Genomic DNA, 23,832 nt, shown 5'->3' on the forward strand with positions numbered 1-23,832 from the left:
TTACTGATATAAAGATTCATCTACAAACTCTCAACTTGGCACTCCAGGGAAGGATAAGATTGTTCCTGATCTTACTCAGACAATTTTCAGTTTCAAAATGAAATTAGACTTTTCAAAGAGACATATTGTCAAGACACTTCAGTTACTTTCCCAATCTCAAAAGGAGAGAAAATACATTATCTGATATTGAAATAAAAGACATCAAATTGGAACAACACAAAGATAAATTACAAGATCTGCTTCAAAATTTGCTAAAAAGGTTTGAGGACTTGCATCAGCTAAAGCCCTGCTTCGCCATTCTTGTAAATCCGATATTGCTTGATGTGTTCAGTGATGATTGTCCAATTGTCGAACCTCTTGTTACAGAATCATCTGCTGTGGAAATGGAACTAATAAAAATACAGGAGGATTTGGGTCACAAGATGATCCATAAATCCCATTCTACAACAGCGTTCTGGAAGCAAGTTCCAGAAATAAAATATCCTGAACAGAAAAAAAACAGTGTGCGACTCATCTCATTTTTAGCACAACATACTGCTGTGAAACACTGTAACCTCTAATGATGTTTGTGAAGTCGAAGCATCGTGCAATCCTTACAAATCAACACCTGACGGACCTAATTCGTAAAGACGTGACAACATACCAGCCGGAATTAACAGTTTAAAAATACATACGGATAAATATTATTACGTACATGTATTTATTAACATTTATATAAAATTTATGAAACAAAATGTACTTGTAACAATAAAAAGGTGTGTATAATAATTGTTACTGTGTTGCAGCTCTCAAACATCTGAAGTTTATCGTATGTGGTTCTTACGTTAAGCAAGTTTGGCCACCCCTGGCATAAAAGGTAATGAGTTGTAGAAATTTGTCTATGTTGAAACATACCGAAGCCATGGTTAACTTAAATTGTGTAATACTAACACGAATCCTTGTAAGAAATTCAAACAAACGCTTCACATAATTCTAAAGAAGTATTGTATCTTTATATTTTTATATGATAATTTGTAAACGTTGCCCGTGATGCTTACCTAAGCAACAGAGAAAACGTCACTATCATTAGACAAAGCCCATTATTTAGATTTCTTAAATTGTAAAACATACAAAGAATTATTAATATATCTTTAAATCGTTTAATGAATATGGCATTAATTTAGTTGCCATTGTATTTTCGAACCTTTCAATGTTTCGGGAAGTCCTTTATCATACACTGCAACATCTCTCTAAGTCTTCATCACGTGCCTGAAAACACATTTGTATATATTCCATGAATTAATAATAAACCCTTAACAAAACATGTACCATTTAGTACAAGAATATCACAACAAACAACCAACTGTACATATTTCAAATTTATTAATCATATACGTTCCGTTTCTCAACAATACGTTTAAGTACCAATAAAAAAATCAATCTTAACTTTCTTCACTAACATTAGTGTCTGTATTTATTAGAGCACATAATATATGCAAAAATAAAAATAACTTAGTACAAAATAGATCAGGGACTAGCTGAGTTCCAATTTGGTGTAACCATGGTAACAAACACCAAATATATTTGCGCCAAATACCCCTCTTCATGGTTTGGTATCATTATACTAATATGTCAGCTTCTCTTGTTTCTTCCATCTTTTCTACTTGTTGACACATGAAGTTGAGATATTTCTTTGGAGTTCCAAAGTCATTTAATAATATAATAGTTTTACTTAAAGTCCACTGAGATCAAAATTTGAACATCAATATCTAAGTATTTTATAAGGTAAAAATAACACGAATAGGATGGGGTTAAGAAACATAACTGGTTCTGTTATGTAATTAAGATTGTAATTTCAGTTTGACAAATAATACGAAACATGTTTGTCTAACTCTTAGTTAAAAACACAAACCATCAAGTTCTCAGGAATGCAGTTACAAGTTCAAGAGTTTCATATATTTGAGTGTTTAAGACACTCACACGAGGCTTTACGTATGGATAATATAGTCACAGTTTAATGTACATAACTTGGAAAGAATAAATTACTTCATCTTATGTAGAGCGGTAGTCATGATGTAGCGGTCCTATCTGGCTGTTGTAAGCGATGACGCCCTTGATCTGGTCTCCTACCATAAGAGTTCGTCTCCTGGTTTCATCACCAAAGTCGATTGATGACGCTCAGTGACACACCGACGCTCTGTGCCATCCTCCTATAGGTCTGGCGATCTTCCAGCATGTGGAACGCCATGCCCACCTCGTTCTCTGTAAAATATCACCTGACTACTTGGGTACACAAGATGAAGGTACACGCCGACAAAACGAGCAGCTAAAGATCCATGTTGGTGTTTGTTTCGAGAATTAATGACAAATGCGTGGTTTCACGTAACATCCTCATGTCGGGAACATTGAGTTGTGTTCTCCTTCGGTGAGGTGAGATCAGTTGGAGTTGCTTCAAACTTCACTTGCTACCTGATATGTTCTTCATAAATAAATTTAGTTATGACAAGAGTAAACTGAAATATGTACTTCGTCATTTAACTTTAGAGCACTATGTACATGTAATAGACAGATACTTTTTCTCACGGAATGTGTGTCTGGTAACTATAGAACCTTTTAAAAGTGGAAGATTGGAGACGCCGGGTATCGATCCCGGTACCTCTCACATGCTAAGCGAGCGCTCTACCACTTGAGCTACGTCCCCTATGTCTTAAACTTTAATGGTACAATACTTAATTAAAACAAATATCGAGTATTTTTTTTTTTTTTTTTTTTAACTTTTAAAGTGTATTAGAACTGGTTTAGCAAGTGATACGAAAGTATGTCAGTAAGTAAACGTCGGGTTAGGTAACACATATTTCACGTACAGGTTTCATGATTCACTTGACACTATAAAAACTTTATAAAATATTTGAAGTAATAAAACACGTAATGTCTCTTTCTTCACTCAAAATACGATCGGTTTATTTTGAAACAAAGTTATGAGTATAATGATAAAAGTGAGTTAATATAAAATAAAAGAATATTTCTGTCACATAACACCAACATTTCAAAGTTGTAAGTAAATGTTATGTTTTTAATGCAGCATATCTTCATCTTTATTAACATGTCTTTATTTGTGTTAATCGAATAACAACTACCGGGACGCGAGTTCACGTCCTGTCACCGATGGTGCTCAACTTTACAGCTGTGAGAGCGTTATAACGTGATGGTTAATTTTATTATTTGTTGCTAAAAACTAAATCGAGATGTTGTTGTATCGTCTATCATTTCAAATTAGTAATAGTTAACACAGGTAACACCCAAATGGCTCCAAACCAACACACAAATTATATCTTATTTTGCCATATATCTGCTAACTTCATGAACATGAATGATAAGTCTCTGTTAAATAACAGTGAAAGAAGAAACACAGATGTGTCTTACAGTAGAAGAAAGACAAAAACATATCAGAAAACTTCATGAGGAAATATAACCACATAGATCTGTTGTACAGATTCATGTGGCTGGTCGCCCAGAAATTTATGTAATAACATATAAGTGATAAAGTTTTATATTCTAGATGTGGCTCTTAGTTTTAAGCCTTTGTGAATAATTTACAATTTAATACATATATCAAGCTGATATGAGACATCTTACCATTAGAATGTACTAAATCTAACAATAATTTAGTTTTGTTATAGTTGTAGATAATGTGTAAAATTACGTAAAGCAAGAAATTAGAATCACAGGGGGCAACATTAACCACGAGAATTTAATCAGCTTTTGTAACAATCCTGATGTTATTACAACAGTTAAATCGTCAACGGTTTCAAAAAACATTGTATAGAAATGTCTATAAAGATGGTGATAGTTATGTAGCTTATACTTGGCCTGGAATGTTTTAACATATTAGTTTGATGTGGCGACTCCCCGCTAATATAGCGGTATGTCTTCGGCTTTACAACGCTAAAATCAGGGGTTGGATTTCCTTCAGTGGGCTCAGCAGATAACCCGATGTGGTTTTGCTTTAAGAAAACACACACACACACACAGATGTGGTGATTATAGGTGATGAGTGTTTGTGCTCTTATTGTAGCAAAGCCACATCGATCTATCTGCTGAGTCCACCGAGAAGAATCGAATCCTTCGTTTTAACGTTGTAAATCCATACTCTTACCACTGTACCAGCGCGGGATAATAGTGATGAATTCTGTTTTAAGTAAAATTGAGCGAATAAATGAATTTTTATGTAAATAAATATGCATCGCAAATAAAATCAATACATAATTCAATAATGTTAAAATTTGTTCAATAACAACAGGTAGTGAAATAAATAAACACTTTTTTGTTCTCCATTTACTATACTTTTTTTCTCATGCTATTCAGTTAATTGGCGATTTTCTCATGAAAACTTTTGTCACTAAAACAGTTTTGATTACTAAGTTTTAAATACAAATGAAGGAGCTAGAAAATAATTTAATTTTAAATCACCCCAGCTAGAAAGTTAACAGCTGATTTAATGAATGTAATAACATCTGGATTATTAAAAAAAAAACACTAAATGTTAAATTATATTCTAGAAATAATTATATAATATAGATTTTATTAATCAGTAACAAACTTTGAAAGATTTAAAAGGTTTTAACAATTCTCAAGAACTTAAAAATAAATACTTAATTAAAACATCAAGAACTATTCTATGGGAAAGACTTGAACCACGTTTAATTAGATAACAGTTGTTCAGTTACAATGTACCACCGTGCTTTAAATATACTAGTACAGTCTCACAGGTAGGGGTATAAACACAATACATAAAATGGTCAAAACATGTTATGATAATGACTCTAAGTATGTGTATTGTTCGTAACGAAATACAAGCATACTTACCTTAAATATATACAACGTATTTACTTAGGAAAATAAATAGAAAACATAACAGAAAACCCAAACAACAACAACAAAATATTTCACATCAAGTATGGAACACGACCTGACAAAAATAAATATGACCAGTGGCACAGCTGCAGTCTGCTGACTTATAAGCTGGGTTTTATTCACGTGGTGGACAGAGCATAGATAGTCTATTGTGTAGCTGTGTGCTAAGAGAGTAGATTAAGAAGTTATATCCATATCAGTGAATATCATACAGTCTCGTTGTTTTTACCACGGTAACATTTCCATGTGTAAACATAACACACTAATCTACTCAACAAACACGCGTAAGAGGTATTATGTGAGTAGAACTTTTATTTATTTTGTTCATTAGTTATAATGGTTAATTACACGTGATTTAACAACGTGCCAGTAACGTAATGAAGTACCTACCCAACAGACATTTAAGATCTACATGCGTGAATGTGTCAAAGTAATTAGTAATTCTGATAAATTTCTTAGTGTCTTGTGTAGATTAACTGTGATGAAGTAACCACTAGGGGTCCAATGATAATAAGTTTCTTTTCCCAAAGATCTGCTTCACTAGGGTATGTAATGCTATAACAAGTATGTATTACGTCAGGACGTAACACTTTTATTTGTTGTTGTAATTTGCCGTTCGATAGTATTGTAGCAGTCTTTCATTTTGAGGTTTGCCGTTACTATTTCTTATTTCAAGGTCAATAATCATGGCTCTGTACCTCAATACGCCATGTTGGAAAGGGTACGGAAAAACATATTACATATGGATCGTTACAGGACCCATGATTACGGCTCTCATAGTATGTAGTTTATTTTCTTATGTGCTAATCTCTTCCTGCTGCATTACACTCATGTTTCTTTTATAAAATAAAATAAAACAAAACATTTCTGTGTTTTAACATACAGTTACAAGTCATCTCGACAAGTAGTTACAATCTTTAGTGTTTTAAGTGACAAAGAAAGGAAGTCGACGTCTTAATGTGAATTATTACAGATATTACAAAGTATTCAATCGAAAGTTTATTAAAAACTATTTACTTTGGAAGACGATAAAATTGAGTCACCTGTATACATGTGCATTAGAAGAATAAATAATTGTAGAAAAAATTCATTTAGTGATTGTTTTAGTGGCGCTTTCAGCAGCTCAAGCAACGTTAATTATTTCAACTTGTATTCTACTACAAATAATCCCTGTATTTCTTCACGGAAATTTCTTTATGTAGAAATCCAAGGATCCATTAAACACCTGAGAGGTGATTAGAACTACGATAAACATTTCTGTACGGATGTTATTATAACATATAAAAATATAAATAATAATATCTATCTCATGTTTACACAAGTGTCACTTGTTGTTTTTTATCATTCTACTGATTCTTTAAGTGGTGGTATTCGGCCTGGCATGTCCTAGCGCGTAAAGGCGTGCGCTTCGTAATCTGAGGGTCGTGGGTTCACGCCCGAGTCGCGCCAAACATGTTCGCCCTCCCAGCCCTGGGGGCGTTATAATGTGACGGTCAATCCCTCTTTTCGTTGGTAACATAGTAGCCCAAGAGTTGGAGATGGGTGGTGATGACTAGCTGCCTTCCCTCTAGTCTTACACTGCTAAATTAGGGACGGCTAGCACAGATAGCCCTCGAGTAGCTTTGTGCGAAATTCCAAAAACAAACAAACAGTGGTGGTATTTTTAATATTTCTTCAGCCATTCCCTGCTCTGTAATCAATAAAAAATATTGCTTAGATTGAAAGAATATCGATATAAAATAAACATCATAACATTTTTTTAAACTATTTCTACGTGGATACAGAGGCCCGGCATGGTCAGGTGGTTAAGACTCTAGACTCGTTATCCGAAGGTCGCGAGTTCAAATCCTCGTTCTCCCAAACATGCTCTCCCTTTCAGCAGTGGGGTCATTATAATGTGGCAATCCCACTATTCGTTGGTATAAGAATAGCCCACGAGTTGGCGATGACTACCTGCCTTCCCTTCAGTCTTACACACTAAATGAGGGACGGCTAACGCATAGCCCTCGTATAGCTTTGCGCGAAATTCAGAAACAAACAAACAAACCAAAATATGGACGTCATTTGTATATGGATAGATACAAAAGTCATGTTTTGGGATACATAGAGATGACTATTAATAGATCAATTAAACCAAAATATTTGAATATTTATTATATAACTAGCAGAGAATGTGGTATATCTTCAAATTTTCTAGTGTCTTTAATATTTTACAAATACTTTTGGAGTTTTTCTTCGTTTAACTTACACCTCGTTATTTGTTGATTTGAATGTTGTATATTAGCCTCTTCCCGAAAGTACATCGATTTGTTTTTGAGTTTTGTGCAAAGCTACACGAGGAATATCTGCTTTAGCCGTCCCTAATTTAGCAGTTAATGACCAGATGGAAGGGAGTTAGTTATCACTATCCACCGCTACTATTTTACCAACAAATAATGGGATTGGCCGTCACATTATAACATCCCAATGGTGAAAGGGCGAGCATGTATGGTGTGACAGGGATTCAAACTCGCGACTGTCAGATTACGAGTCGAGTGCCTTAACCACCTGGCCATGCTGGCCTCATTTTGGTTTGACAGGAGAGGTACACCAGACTTTTGTCCAATTTAATAGTGTATGACTCATTATATGAAAACATAGAACCATATTAGGTTTCTATTATTTATCTATTAAGTACAAACATAAGCTTAAAAATATGTGGGGACAAAAAAATTTGTTCTAAACATGGAGAAAAGCATGATGAAATAGGGACAAAAGAAACTCTACTCAAATAACTACAAGTTGGTGTATATATAAATACTATACGTTGGTTCTCATACACTTTCTCGTTCCACTAACTACGATATCTATATTTATATGTACACACATATACATATGTGCATAGATGTAGACGGTCGGGAGTTTGAATGCCTATGTTGTTGGTTGTTGTTTTTCAGGAAAACACTATCTTCTTAATCCACGTTGTACGAATATTGGTGACGAAGCTACGTAAGAACAATTCCACAGAAACCACGCATGTCAGGTAGATATTAGTGTTTGTTTTAATCAGAAGCTCAGCGTTGGTAAAAACTATTTTGAAATTCGAAGACAAATAAACATAGAGTGAGTATACGAATCTAGAAAACTATGAGAAAATTAGAAAATATTTGCATAATTAATGAAATATTTGCCTTTCTCACTTTATGAGCAATTGTATTTTTAAGAGTAGTAACATATAAATTCAAAAATGTTCTGGTGCTTGGAATTATTTCGGTTTTTATTGGTTACTTCAACGACCACTCCTCAACATATTTTCCACCTGAAACGTATCCGAGCATTGATGATAAACCAATAAACAGTTTCAGGTTTGTTTTATTTTCTTTTAACCAACAGCTTATCATTCGAATGTACATCTATCTATCAGAATCCCCAGATGTTGAGAGATTTATAGAATTGTGTATTCTTTAAAAAATTAACTCTCTACTATAAAATTTATATCACGCTGTGACTGTTATACAAGTTTAAATATTAAAATAATTAGATAGAGCTTTCAGGATTTATCAGAGTTTTCAAAATTAATCTGTAAAATAAAAATCAGACGTAGCCTCAGAATCACTAGAAATAAAACGACAATCCACGAAATATTTTAGTGATTTTATTCATTTGAAATGTAAACAGCTTTTCAAATGAAAATAAATGTTAGATTAGAACAAATAACTGTTTTACAGGAAAGCCATCAAAGCTACTGCGCTTCTTTTCCCTTTGCTTGGAATCACTCATCTTCTCTTCTGCATCAATCTTCATGACGATGGTCACCTAGAGAGGGCGTATATGATCACTAATGCCTTGTTTCAGTCCTCACAAGTAAGTCTTTCAAGTCTAATTTTATATGAACAGGAAAACAAAAAATGTGGGTATGATTCTTACTGACCATAAATCTTATACCTTCACATCTCTTCCAGGTTCTTGACAGTGTTGGATATTAAAACTTACGATATTAAAAGTTACGGTTCTCGAAACATGCGACTTCAAACACATCCAATGTAGATACCAAAAATAATGGCCTGGCATAGCCTAGCGCGTAAGGCGTGCGACTCGTAATCCGCCGGTTCGCGCCGCGTCGCGCCAAACATACTCGCCCTTTCATCCGTAGGGGCGTTATAATGTTACGGTCAATCCTACTATTCGTTGGTAAAAGAGAAGCCCAAGAGTTGGCGGTGGGTCATTATCTTACACTGCAAAATTAGGGACGGTCAGCACATATAGCGCTCGAGTACCTTTGTGCGAAATTCCAAAACAAACAATACCAAAAATAAACGTTATTTGTCATAATTCATGATTTTAATTAAGAGAAAAAAACCCACGATCAACATTAATATAAATGTTGGAGGTATTCCACACACTACAAATATTTAAAATTCAGTAAACAGCTAAAATAGGATAGAAAAAAATACTTAATTTAAAATAACGTTTCGCCAGTGTTAACGTGGCGCCATCTGGTATTCATCACAACTGAACAGGACAGTCATATACCCCGAACGGGTGAAGTTACAAACATAACTCTGAGAGTAGCATAAGTGTAAACTGCTCCACGTGCTTTACTTATTAAAGCTTTTTATCCTTTCATTGAAACGGCTTCTTTTATTTAACGTTTTTAATATTAGATTCTCGACAAATGATTTTAACAGTTTTATTCCCACAATAGTGTTCTGTATTTTTTCTGTACAGTGTTCTTATAACTAAAGGCTATGTATACAGTTTCCGTCATATATAATACTTCCAAAAGTTAGAAGGCTTCTCTGATTATCAGGTTTTCTTGCAGAGTTATATATACCTACGTTTTATGACCATATATATATAGCCTTAATGCTGGCTTTCTATTTTATTTCCCTCTAGTAACTCCCAATAGCACAGAAAACCAATTGTATTGTTCTGTTCTTAATTAACAACAATCTACTTTATTTTACATTTCACTCAATTCCAGAAACCAAACTAGCTTAATTTTATTGTTAACAAAGTTCAAAAAAGTTCCTCAGGAAACGCAGTCATGAATTGTACTTTCAGAGCATTATCGTTCTAATATTATCTTTTTAAATTTATAATGTTTCTATTGTCATTCAGGCTGGAACACTGCTGTCTCTCATACTGTGATACACGAGAACTCGTTAATTCAGGAATAAATGAAGTTTTCTGGCTCTAAAAGAATCACATGTGTAAACATCTATTTGTGGTATTCCAGTAAAATAATCCAATACCTAATATTTGTTTTCTAGTAAGCTAATTATCCACAGTGATCGTATTTGCCTTTCAAAACACTTACATATTTTTCTGTTTAGAAAAATAAAACCGAGACTCATACTTTTAATTATATGTTATAAACACCATATATGTTAAAAATTTATTTCGATTAAAATATGTTGGAAATTAGACATGTTTTGTGCTATTAAATGTCTTTCAGTAATTCACTCCTTCGTTTGGTGCAAACTGCTCTGCGAAACGCTTACCAGCGCGCCATCTTACGGCGAAATCCCAATTATCGATTAAAGTATGGTCATGTGTTTTCACGCACATCTGCTACCTGTCTGACAGGCTATGATACTACGCTCATTGATGCCACTCGTTCTAAAGTGTCGCCCTTTCTCAATACTGTGGTACCTCTGCGCGAGATAATCGAACCTGAAGAATATTTTGGAAGAAATAGGTCAGAATTCTCAAGATTAAGTTCCGTCAATGGAAGAGTATTACATTTTAAGGAAAGAAATTGAACGTGCCCTCTGTAGCTGCGTTATCTGTTTCTAGTAGTATGAACTACAAATTGAGAATTATCTTTTAAAAACTTGTAGATAGGTGTGTGATGTATTGTCTAGTCGTATAAGAAATCGAGACACGATTTACAACAGGTTGTAAAACAAGGTACTACTCTTAGCCTTGTAATATATCTTTCCGCACAGGAACATCTTGAGTAGTACTTCAACAGTCAAACAGAAGACTGTAGATATGGAACATTTGTGAAGAAATGAACAAATAGACTGTATATCAACTAGTGTAAGTTTATATTATGTTCTTTGTTATGAACAATGTTATCATCGTCGTTTATATTATTTTAAATCATATGTTAGATTCTATAAAGCTTATTCGATGTTTCTAGATGTGAATTTCCGTGTACCGTTTTATATTCATGTAGATTTGTAGTTGGATTGTTGTTCTAATGTATCAGCTAATATTTATACAGTTGATGGTAGGTTCCAGTGCATCAGCTGATTTTTATACAGCTAGGTATAGGTTCCAATATATATATGCTGGTATCCATACGGCTAGTTTCAGTTTTCAATGTATCAGCTGATATTCATACAACTGACGGGAGGTTCCAGTATATAAGCTAATACCCACACAGTTACTTATAAGTTCCAGTGTATTAACTGATACCCATATAGGTTCCAGTATATCAGCTGGTATTCATCACGTTGATGGTAAATCTCAGTGCGTTACAAGACTTTCATACAGTTAACTACAGGTTGGAGTGTGCCAACTGATATCCATATAGTTGGTTGTAGGTTCGAATATTTCATTTGATAGCCATGTTACTAGATGTAGGTTTAAGTGTGTTAGTTGATGTTCATGTAGCAAGATAAATATCGGTGTTTATATATTTCTGAATGCTGGTTACTATTTCGATTTTGTGATTTTATCTGTCTGAGAACTACTTCCCACTTCTGGTGCTAACAAAACCAAACGTGGCAGGTGAACTCGGGGTGACCCGGGGAATATTCTCATGGTATATAGCACAGCTCTTCCACTCTTATTTATTTTGAACGTCAATGACAGTTAAAAGGCACCTAGAAAATCCCTCAGGTATGGTAAGAGTCTAGAAATAGTATTAAAAATTTATTCAGGTCGCTTAACTATTCTCAGGTATCATATCGGCATTTCAATATATTTACTTTCCAATAGAGGCCCATTTGAGGTAGCTATACATATAATTATAGATAATGGAGGAATGTGATCTGTACCCTGGGATTTCTGTGAAACATGAAAAGGCATTTAAACAATGCAGCTGTACACCACTTCATGCATGTGGAAGCTGTTAGATAAAGTTGGATCTGAGTTCCTATTAGTCATATATAATAGGATAGCATGTCTTCTAGGTTGTACTATTCGTGAAGTTAGGAAAACACGTAGGTTCAAAAAGTGTTGGAACAAAGTATTGTTTGACTCCTCTGATAAATATTCTGTAATATAATAGAGTTTAATAAGTGTAGTTAACTAGTAGCATTGAGATGTCACAAAACCATCAAGTGGACAGTTACGTTTGAAAGTTCTACTTGTTTTATAAGAAATAAGTTATGTTTTCATTTCAGTTCAGGGGTTGTTCTAAACTTGAGGTTCACAACTTCCGTAGTAACTAAGGCTGTCGGCTGTTAAATTAAATGATGAACAATTAGTTTATTTTCTAATGGTTGTAAATAATTTTCGACCTTTAAATATATATGTATAATTAAAAGTTGTGTAAAGTTTTAAAATATATAAAATATGTTTTTTAAACTGCGTAAGATTTTTTTTCCAAAACTAAAGATATAATCTTACCAACAACAGTAAGTTAAGACCGGTAAATAAAGTATATATATATTATAATATATATATTATATATATAGCAGGTTTTCAACACAACAACCTAAACTAAGAACATGTCCATTTTTCTGTTGCCCGGCATAGCCAGGTGGTTAAGGCAAACAACGAAAAATCCAAGGGTTGGGGGTTCGAATCCCCATCACACTAAACGTGCTCGCCCTTCAAGCCGTGGGGGCGTTATAATGTGTACGGTAAATCCCACTATTTTTTGGTAAAGTAATAGCCCAAGGGTTGGTGGTAGGTGGTGATGACTAACTGCCTTTTCTCTAGTCTTACACTGATAAATTAGGGACGGTAGCGAATATATCTCACGTGTAGCTTTGCTCGAAAATAAAAACAAATGAAACCATTTATCTCTGAGATAAATTAAGAAAGACTTATACTACTAGAAATTGGGTTTTATACCAGGGTGAGCGAAGCACAGTTAGCCATTTGTGTAGCTCTGTGCATATTATGTGTGTGATTTTTCTTCTTATAGCAAAGCCACGTTGGCTATCTGGTGAGTCCACCGAGGGAATCGAACCATTTACTTTAGCGTTGTAATTCCATAGACGTACCGCTGTACCAGCGGGTGACCTTGTGTAGTAACAAACACAACAACATTTTTATATATTGAACGAAATGGAAAAACAATACTGTGTATTACAACAGAGACAATAATTTGCTCAAGAGGCTAACATTGTTCACCAGTGGCTCAGCAGAACGTTTAACAGCTTCCGAGGTTAAATTCAGTGTTCGATCCCCGTAATTGCTATAGCGATACGTAACCACGTTTTATTTTTCTTTTCACCTTAAAAAATTCAGCTGAATTTAAAAACAATTTAATTTTGTTATCACCAGGTGATATATTTATTATCTTTGTTCCAAAAATAGTTATTTTGTTTCGCATGTTATTTACTGATATTGACATACATGCATTCCACTCTTGAGCACTTTAGCAGCATATGAGTTCGGAGTTTTCCACTACCATAAATAAAGGGTACTCCCCATCAAACTTTTCGAAAATCGCCAGCTTCATGTTTCAGATAAATAATAAAATATTAAAACGTGTATTTGTTTCTTATGTGTCTTACATCAGATCTGATACTGGGAGAGTTGTTGAAAGTTATCTTATTCCGTTTTCTGAGTGCAACTAAACTCTCTCTCATACCACGCAGCACACACACACTGTCACTTTCTCTCAGGAGCTGGTGTCAGACACCGTGTGATCGTTCCGGCTCAAGAATTCTTGAAATATTTATTTTCGTTCGTCACATGATTATTAAGACACACAAATATGTCAATAGTAAACGTAATAAGATATATTTTACAAGTATAGTGTGTATTTAAAACTTACACATTTTCAAAAAAAATATTATTTTTCGTTATACTTGTCACAAGAACAATAATCATCATGAAACACAGAACTTTTAATACTGGTTGTAAACTATTGTTGCTAAAACCAAAATATTTTATATATAGTATATTGTATATATTGTTCGTATTTGTTGCTTTATTTCTTGCTCCTTAATTTAAAGGACATAGAATTGTGTGTTTTTTCAATGTGCGCATTCAATATATTACTCATGTCGGCAGTCTCAAATAAATAGTGCTTCATATAGTCAAAATGGTCTCACAGAAATTGAAATTCTGTTTTGAAAATGTAAGATACCCTGACGGTGACGTTACACATCTAAAATTTGGAAGGACTATGGAAAAACTTGGTACCACACTACTGCCTTCTTTTGAATATTAACCCTCAATACGTTATAAACTCGGACAATTCTTCTGGTACCAATACTAGCTGTTGATCTCACTGGTTTTATGTTGTTGTTTTACTCAAAACTGTCCTACAGTAAGTTAATTAACAAATACTTATCGTGTAGAAGTGTAGACCAAATAAGTTTTATCCGAAAGAGAAGTGATTGTTGTTTAATTGTTGTTGTAAAGCACTAAGCCTCATAATGAACCACTTATGTTGTGCCCCAGCGAATATCAAAATTAGATATTTACCTTCATAAGTCCTCAGAGTTACTACTGAGCCACTAAAGAACAATAAAATTTGTTATAAGAAAATTTCAGGATAACTGAATTAACCCGAAGTAGGAATTGTAACAAAATAAGTTGTTTGGTGCTCAAATACTTACTGTAACGTATTGATTAGTAATTAAGTTTTACAATAAGCCTGCCCAGATGTTTGCTATTTGATTATTAAAGCTAAAACTTTCATATGCATTAGAGCATCCTTTCCCATAAACAAAATGGCGTTTTAACTAAAAGTCTTACAACATCGTTTATAACTCTTCTGCTTCGGTAATTTACAACATCATATTTTATGTGTTGCTTTGTGATGTCCTTGGGGGCAAAGCTTCTATTAACTTATAAGGTTCCAGTTATTATTACTGATGTTTTTGCTTTGTTTTATCATGTCAGTGAATAATCTCAATGGTCTTAATTCAACATGAGCGCTGTAGTATTTTATCTTCTATTAAATTATGTAAACAATGATTCCTCTTTGTTCTTTATCTTCTGTCATAAAATGTCAACTCTGATTCTCATCGTATTGCGGCTTATATTAAAACATATCAATTATGATTCGTCTTAGTTCATTGGCTTCTACTATAAATTTTCAACAATGATTCTCGTAGTATTGTTTATTCTATTAAAACATGTGATTTGTTAACTTCAACAATAATATAAACTCCATACCTTAAAGCATATAAATAATAATTTCTCTTAAATCTTTAGCTTCTATCGTATTTCAACAATGATCTTTGCAGAATTGTAGTTTGAACAAAATCATATCAAAAGGCATAAAAGTTGTGACAAAAAGTCACGTCAATTGTATTTTTTTACATTTTGCTTAATTCATCAGTTACAGATTGAAAATAAAAGTCTGTGAAAACAGTATTTCAGATCTAATTCGTCTCTCACAAGTAATTGCCCAAGGAGGCTTTCGAACAACTCTAGAACAAACAAAATGCAACTTTTAAAACGCTTAAAAGAAACTTTGTATTATTTTATGAACTTAGTTTTCATTACTTAAATAAAAACAATTCAAAGTTGATTCTCTGTTTTTGTGTATTTGTACGTGTAATACACACAAACACACAATTCATTATTGTGTTAATTATGGAAACTTCTGTCGTTTTCCTTAAACACAAAGCTACACGGTATCATTGGCATATCCTTACTCTGTACAGTAGAAAATGTGTTTAATGGAACATTTAACATTTGACAACAGTTTTAAGAGATTACTGTTTAAATGTGTTTTTTTCATTTTATCATCAATACAACAATACATGTAAATCACAGGTTAATTGTTTTTAAACTTGTAAGTATCAAGTAAAACCAATTATCATAGAAGGAGTGGGTCTTGTAATACTGTGCTCTAATAAAATATAATTATAGAGAAAACAAGAACACTTCTTATAGAAAGTGAAAAAAAATAAACAGAAACCACTGAAAGAGGAGCATAGATGGTTAATGGAAAACACTTTGTGTTATCTGTTCCATTCTTGTTTCAAATTTATTTAATTGGTCATACAAGTACTAGTAACGATCACTGTTTTAATAAAGACGAAAATGTCATTCAAGCATGGTGATTCTGTAATGACGAATAATTATGACAGTACTAAATGCAGATGTCACTTCTAGTCCTGATTCACTAAGGATTATTTATATTCACAGATGAATAGCGCATAACTTATATATATATATGAACGAACAAAAGCAAAAGAGCGAAATGTAAATAAAATTCAAGAACATCCTCCATTATCATTACAAAGGACGACAGTAAGGAATGGTAGCAGAGGCATGTGTTTGAATTTAAATGGTATCATGATGTTTTTGGTTTATCTTAAGTATGTTATTGTTCAAGAGTGCTGATTTTAATTGCATTTGAACGATTAACGTATTGCATAATATTGTATCTATATACGCACATTAAACAAAATAACACAGACTCTATTTAACAAGCCTATCTATCAGATACAATCCCAAGCGACTTTGACCGTGGAATGATTGTTGGTGCCAGACATGGTGGTTCCAGCATCTCAGAAACTGATGACCTCTTGGGATTTTCACGCACTACAGTCTCTAGAGCTTACAGAAAATGGTAAGAAAACAAAACCAAACATCCAGTGAGCGGCTGTTCTGTGGAAGAAAACACCTTGTTAATGAGAGAGGTCAGAGGAGAATGGCCAGATTTTTCAAAATGATAGAAAGCCCACAAAAGCTCAAACAACCACTCTTTAAAACAGTGACGTTCAGAATACATCTCTGAATACACAACGCGTCTAGCCTTGAGCCGAATAACCTACAACAGGAGAGGACCACACCAGGTTCCATTCATATCAACTAAGAACAGGAAGATGAGGCTACAGTGGGTACGGGATCACCAAAACTGGAACATTAAAGATTTAAAAAAAAACGTCGCCTGGTCAGAAGAATCTCAATTTTTGCTGCGATATGCAGATGGTAGGATCAGAATTTTGTGTACACAGCATGAATCCATGGATCCATCCTGCCTTGTATCAACGGTGCAGGCTAGTTGTGGTAATGTAATGGTGTGGGGAATGTTTTCTTAGAAAACATTAGGCCCCTTAATATCAAATGAGCATCATGTGAACGCCACAGCATACCTACGCATTGTTGCTGAACATGTGCATCCCCTTAAGATCATTGTTTACCCAGTTTCCAGTGGCTATTTCCAGCAGGATAAAGTGCCATGTCACAAAGCATTTATCATCTCAAACTGTTCTACGAACATGAGAGTGACTCCAGTGTTTTCCTATTGCCTGTACAGTCCCCCAGATCTCGATCCAGTAGAGCAGCTTTGAGATGATATGGAATAGAATGTTCGCAGAATGAATATGTGGTCAACATGGACCAAAATCCGAATGGAATATTTCAGGCTGTTCTGGAGACAAAAGCGGTTCCTACCCCTAAATAGATAGGTGTACCTAATAAAGCGGCCACTAAGTGTATATACAATGTCAAAATCAGGTGTTCATTTCCAACAAACAAGAGTGAACAGAGTACATAAAATAAAACTGATTTCACGACATTACAGCATTTTATTATCGAACTGATAATTAACTTGATAAACTGCTTAACTGTAACCATCCATCACGTTCATCAATGTCTCATTAAATAATATATTAATCAAAATTATGATTAAAATATTAATGTCATAAAGAATATTCAACTAAACAAAGTTAGTGTTTCTAACGATTACTTTTTGATCTTTCCAACTACCTAATGAAACCTTTACATAGGTCTCCTGATTCTTAAGAACACAGACCAATGTTTTACTGAAACATATAATATGTTATAATGTTATATAATATGTTCCACCATCAATAAAACTCTTCTTTGTAGTTATACTTCATTGTTTGCTTATCTGTTATTTTAAACAAACTTTATAGAATTATGAAATTTATTGTTTCAAATGATTTGTGAATGCTGTTAGTGCATTTTTTAAACTTTGAAGTAAGGTTATTGTTGAGTTGAGAAAGAGTTTGGAAGTGAAGAATACAGTGTTTTTTACAGCAAAGCCCCATCAGGCTATGTGCTGCGTCCACCGAGAGCAATCGATCCCCTCATTTCAGGGTTGTAAATCTGTAAACTGACTGTTGTACCGATAGGGAGAAAGAGCGTATGATAGACAGATTATTTTACCTTCTGGTTTATGGACGTTATAAATTAATGTTGTTTTAAACTAATAACGTCAAAAATTGTCTTATCTTTTATTATACAAACTAACAATAAAGTTCAACATATGATGATAATTACATATATGTAATGTTTAAAACATAATTGGAGAGTAAGTAAATATATCAGCATGTATTAGATTAAATTATAAACATAAAACTGGTTCTCTGATAATATAAAAGTATCAATAAATAATCATATAATTTTAATATTTATGTACAGAAATATATTTCTCACCATTAATTTTAAGTATAAAACATTTTTTTTATTTATGCACGATTATGATAATTATAAATATTCAGTTATGATGTGTTAACAAAATATTTTGAAAATAGTGATGAAGCTTGTGAAAAATTTGATATATTTACAGATAGTGGCGAACGTGTGTCTACTGTATCAAACGTACCTACAAAGCTGGAACAATTATCAGTGTTAACTTTTATATTTTACAGCGGACCCACCCATTATTTAATAATGTCTTAACAAATAAATAATAAAACAAATTGAAAATATTGACAAATAGTGGGGAACGTGTCTCTATTGTATCAAATGTATCTATGTAACTGGAACAATTACTAGTGTTAACTTTTACCTCATACAGTGAAGTTAATCCATGATTTAATAATGTCTCCACATATAAATAATAAAAACAGCATTGTGAGATGGCTGTCAACCAGCAATATCTTAAATAGCTTTGTGGATCTGTTGAAGCCTATTATTACTTTTCTTGAAGAAAAGAAAAGATTCTATCCTCATCTAGGAAATGATGAATGGGTGTAAGATCTAATGTTCCTTACTTGTATTATGATTTATCTACAAACTTTTAACTTGGCACTCCAGGGAAAGGATAAGATTGTTTCTGATCTTACTCAATTTTCATCTTTCAAAATAAAATTAGACATTTTAAAAGAGACATATTGTCAAGACACTTCAGTTACTTTCCCAATCGCAAAATGAGAGTAAATACATTACTTGATATTGAAATAAAAGACATCAACTTGGAAGAATACAATGATAAATGCAAGAACTGCTTCATAATTTTCTCGAAAGGTTAGAGAACTTGCAGGAGCTAAACCCTGCTTCGCCTTTCTTGTAAATCCGTTCATGCTTGATGTGGTCAGTGATGATTGTCCAATTGTCGATCATCTTGTTACAGAATCATCTGCTGTGGAAATGGAACTAATAAAAATACAGGAGGACCTGGGTCACAAGATGATCCATAAATCCCATTCTACAACAGCGTTCTGGAAGCAAGTTCCAGAAATAAAATATCCTGAACAGAAAAAAAAAATCAGTGTGCGACTCATCTCACTTTCAGCACAATATACTGCTGTGAATCACTGTTTCCTGTAATAAAGTTTGTGAAGTCAAAGCATCGTGCGATCCTTACAAATCAACACCTGACGGAGCTAATTCGGAAATAACAGTTTAAAAATACATACACGGATAAATATTATTACGTACATGTATTTATTAACATTTATATAAAATTTATGTAACAATATGTACATGTAACAATAAAAAGGTGTGTATAATATTTGTTCATGTCTTGCGGCTCTCAAACATCTGAAGTTTATTGTTTGTGGTTCTTACGTTAAGCAAGTTTGGCCACCCCTGGCATAAAACGTAATCGGTTGTAGAGATTTGTCTATATTGAAACATACCGAATCCATGGTTAACTTAAATTGCGTAATACTAACACGAATCTTTGTAAGAAATTCAAACAAACGCTTCACATAATTCTAAAGAAGTATTGTATCTTTATATTTTTATATGATAATTTGTAAACGTTGCTCGTGATGCTTACCTTAGCTTAACAGGGAAAACGTCACTATCATTAGACAAAGCCCATTATTTAGATTTCTTAAATTGTAAAACAAACAAAGAATTATTAATATATCTTTAAATCGTTTAATGAATATGACATTAATTTAATTGCCATTGTATTTTCGAACCTTTCAATGTTTCGGGAAGTCCTTTATCATATACTGCAACATCTCTCTAAGTCAGACATGGCTTCATCACATGCCTGAAAACACATTTGTATATATTCCATGAATTAATAATAAACCCTGAACAAAACATGTACCATTTAGTACAAAAATATCACAACAAACAACCAACTGTACATATTTCAAATTTATTAATCATATACGTTCCGTTTCTCAACAATACGTTTAAGTACAAATAAAAAAATCAATTATAACTTTCTTCACTGACACTAGTGTGTGTATTTATTAGAGCACATAATATATGCAAAAATAAAAATAACTTAGTACAAAATAGATCAGGGACTGAGTTCCAATGTAGTGTAACCATACTAAAAAACACCAAATACATTTGCGTCAAATACCCCTCTTCATGGTTTGGTATCATTACACAAATATGTCAGCTTCTCTTGTTTCTTCCATCTTCCCTACTGGTTGACACATGAAGTTGAGATATCTCTTTGGAGTTTCAAAGTTATCTAATAATATAATAGTTTTAGTTAAAGTCCACTGAGGTCAAAATTTGAACATCAATATCCAAGTATTTTATAAAGTAAAAATAACACGAGTAGGATGGGGTTAATAAAGACAACTGGTTCTGTTATGTAAGTTGGATTGTAATTTCAGTTTAGCAAATAATACGAAACATGTTTGTCTAACTCTTAGTTAAAAACACAAACTATCAAGTTCTCAGGATTGCAGTTACAAGTTCAAGAGTTTCATATATTTTAGTGTTTAAAACACTCACACGAGGCTTTACGTATGGATAAAATAGTCACAGTTTAATGTACATAACCTGGAAAGAATAAATTACTTCATCTTATGTAGAGCGGTAGTCATGATGTAGTGGTCCTATCTGGCTGTTGTGAAGCGATGACGCCATTGATCTGGTATCCTACCATAAGAGTTCTTCTCCTGGTTTCATCATCAAAGTCGATTGATGACTCTTAGTGACACACCGACGAAAATTAATGACAAATGCGTGGTTTCACGTTACAGCCTTATATCGGGAACATTGAGTTGTATTTTTCTTGGGTGAGGTGAGATCATTTGGAGTTGCTTCAAACTTCACTTGAAACCTGAAATGTTCTTCATAAATAAATTTAGTTATGACAAGAGAAAACTGAAATATGTACTTCGTCCTTTAATTTTTAGAGTACTATGTACTTGTAATAGACAGATACTTTTTCTTACGGAATGTGTGTCTTGTAACCATAAAACCTTTTAAAAGTGGAAGATTGGAGACGCCGGGTATCGATCCCGGTACCTCTCACATGCTAAGCGAGCGCTCTACCACTTGAGCTACGTCCCCTATGTCTTAAACTTTAATGGTACAATATTTAATTAAAACAAATATCGAGTGTTGTTTTTTTTTTGTTTTTTTTAACTTTTAAAGTGTATTAGAAGTGGTTTAGCAAGTGATACGAAAGTATGTCAGTAAGTAAACGTCGGGTTAGGTAACACATATTTCACGTACAGGTTTCATGATTCACTTGACACTATAAAAACTTTATAAAATATTTGAAGTAATAAAACACGTAATGTCTCTTTCTTCACTCAAAATACGATCGGTTTATTTTGAAACAAAGTTATGAGTATAATGATAAAAGTGAGTTAATATAAAATAAAAGAATATTTCTGTCACATAACACCAACATTTCAAAGTTGTAAGTAAATGTTATGTTTTTAATGCAGCATATCTTCATCTTTATTAACATGTCTTTATTTGTGTTAATCGAATAACAACTACCGGGACGCGAGTTCACGTCCTGTCACCGATGGTGCTCAACTTTACAGCTGTGAGAGCGTTATAACGTGATGGTTAATTTTATTATTTGTTGCTAAAAACTAAATCGAGATGTTGTTGTATCGTCTATCATTTCAAATTAGTAATAGTTAACACAGGTAACACCCAAATGGCTCCAAACCAACACACAAATTATATCTTATTTTGCCATATATCTGCTAACTTCATGAACATGAATGATAAGTCTCTGTTAAATAACAGTGAAAGAAGAAACACAGATGTGTCTTACAGTAGAAGAAAGACAAAACATATCAGAAAACTTCATGAGGAAATATAACCACTTAGATCTGTTGTACAGATTCATGTGGCTGGTCGCCCAGAAATTTATGTAATAACATATAAGTGATAAAGTTTTATATTCTAGATGTGGCTCTTAGTTTTAAGCCTTTGTGAATAATTTACAATTTAATACATATATCAAGCTGATATGAGACATCTTACCATATGTACTAAATCTAACAATAATTTAGTTTTGTTATAGTTGTAGATAATGTGTTATATTACGTAAAGCAAGGAAGTAGAATCATAGGGCAACATTAACCACGAGAATTTAATCAGCTTTTGTAACAATCCTGATGTTATTACAACAGTTAAATCGTCAACGGTTTCAAAAAACATTGTATAGAAATGTCTATAAAGATGGTGATAGTTATGTAGCTTATACTTGGCCTGGAATGTTTTAACTTATTAGTTTGATGTGGCTAATATAGCGGTATGTCTTCGGCTTTACAACGCTAAAATCAGGGGTTGGATTTCCTTCAGTGGGCTCAGCAGATAACCCGATGTGGTTTTGCTATAAGAAAACACACACACACACAGATGTGGTGATTATAGGTGATGAATGTTTGTGCTCTTATTGTAGCAAAGCCACATCGATCTATCTGCTGAGTCCACCGAGAAGAATCGAATCCTTCGTTTTAACGTTGTAAATCCATAGACTTACCACTGTACCAGCGCGGGATAATAGTGATGAATTCTGTTTTAAGTAAAATTGAGCGAATAAATGAATCTTTATGTAAATAAATATGTATCGCAAATAAAATCAATACATAATTCAATAATGTTAAGATTTGTTCAATAACAACAAATAGTGAAATAAATAAACAGTTTTTGTTCTCCATTTACTATACTTTTTTTCTCATGCTTTTCAGTTAATTGGCGATTTTCTCATGAAAACTTTTGTCACTAAAACAGTTTTGATTACTAAGTTTTAAATACAAATGAAGGAGCTAGAAAATAATTTGGTATAAAATCACCCCAGCTGGTAAGTTAACAGATGATTTAATGAATGTAATAACATCTGGATTATTAAAAAAAAACACTAAATGTTAAATTATATTCTAGAAATAATTATATAATATAGATTTTATTAATCAGTAACAAACTTTGAAAGATTTAAAAGGTTTTAACAATTCTCAAGAACTTAAAAATAAATACTTAATTAAAACATCAAGAACTTTTCTATGGGAAAGACTTGAACCACGTTTAATTAGATAACAGTTATTCAGTTACAATGTACCACCGTGCTTTATATATACTAGTACAGTCTCACAGGTAGGGGTATAAACACAATACATAAAATGGTCAAAACATGCTATGAAAATGACTCTAAGTATGTGTATTGTTCGTAACGAAATACAAACATACTTACCTTAAATATACACAACGTATTTACTTAGGAAAATAAATAGAAAACATAACAGAAAACCCAAACAACAACAACAAAATATTTCACATCAAGTATGGAACACGACCTGACAAAAATCAATATAACCAGTGGCACAGCTGCAGTATGCTGACTTATAAGCTGGGATTTATTCACGTGGTGGACAGAGCATGGAT

At 33.1% G+C, this 23,832-nt stretch overlaps 1 protein-coding gene and 2 non-coding genes across 3 annotated transcripts in view; 1 reads left to right on the forward strand and 2 right to left on the reverse strand.

Annotated features, from left to right (window-relative positions):
- Nucleotides 1-23,832, forward strand: part of LOC143251934 (dynein axonemal heavy chain 7-like) — a 557,556-nt gene that overhangs the window by 384,447 nt on the left and 149,277 nt on the right. The window lies entirely within an intron of this gene.
- On the reverse strand, nucleotides 2,608-2,680 carry TRNAA-AGC (transfer RNA alanine (anticodon AGC)). The gene has a single exon. It is a non-coding gene; the product is annotated as a tRNA-Ala (tRNA).
- Nucleotides 21,423-21,495, reverse strand: TRNAA-AGC (transfer RNA alanine (anticodon AGC)). Its single transcript has one exon. It is a non-coding gene; the product is annotated as a tRNA-Ala (tRNA).

This window comes from Tachypleus tridentatus, chromosome 6 (assembly GCF_004210375.1).
Source record: "Tachypleus tridentatus isolate NWPU-2018 chromosome 6, ASM421037v1, whole genome shotgun sequence".
Taxonomy (NCBI): Eukaryota; Metazoa; Arthropoda; class Merostomata; order Xiphosura; family Limulidae; genus Tachypleus; species Tachypleus tridentatus.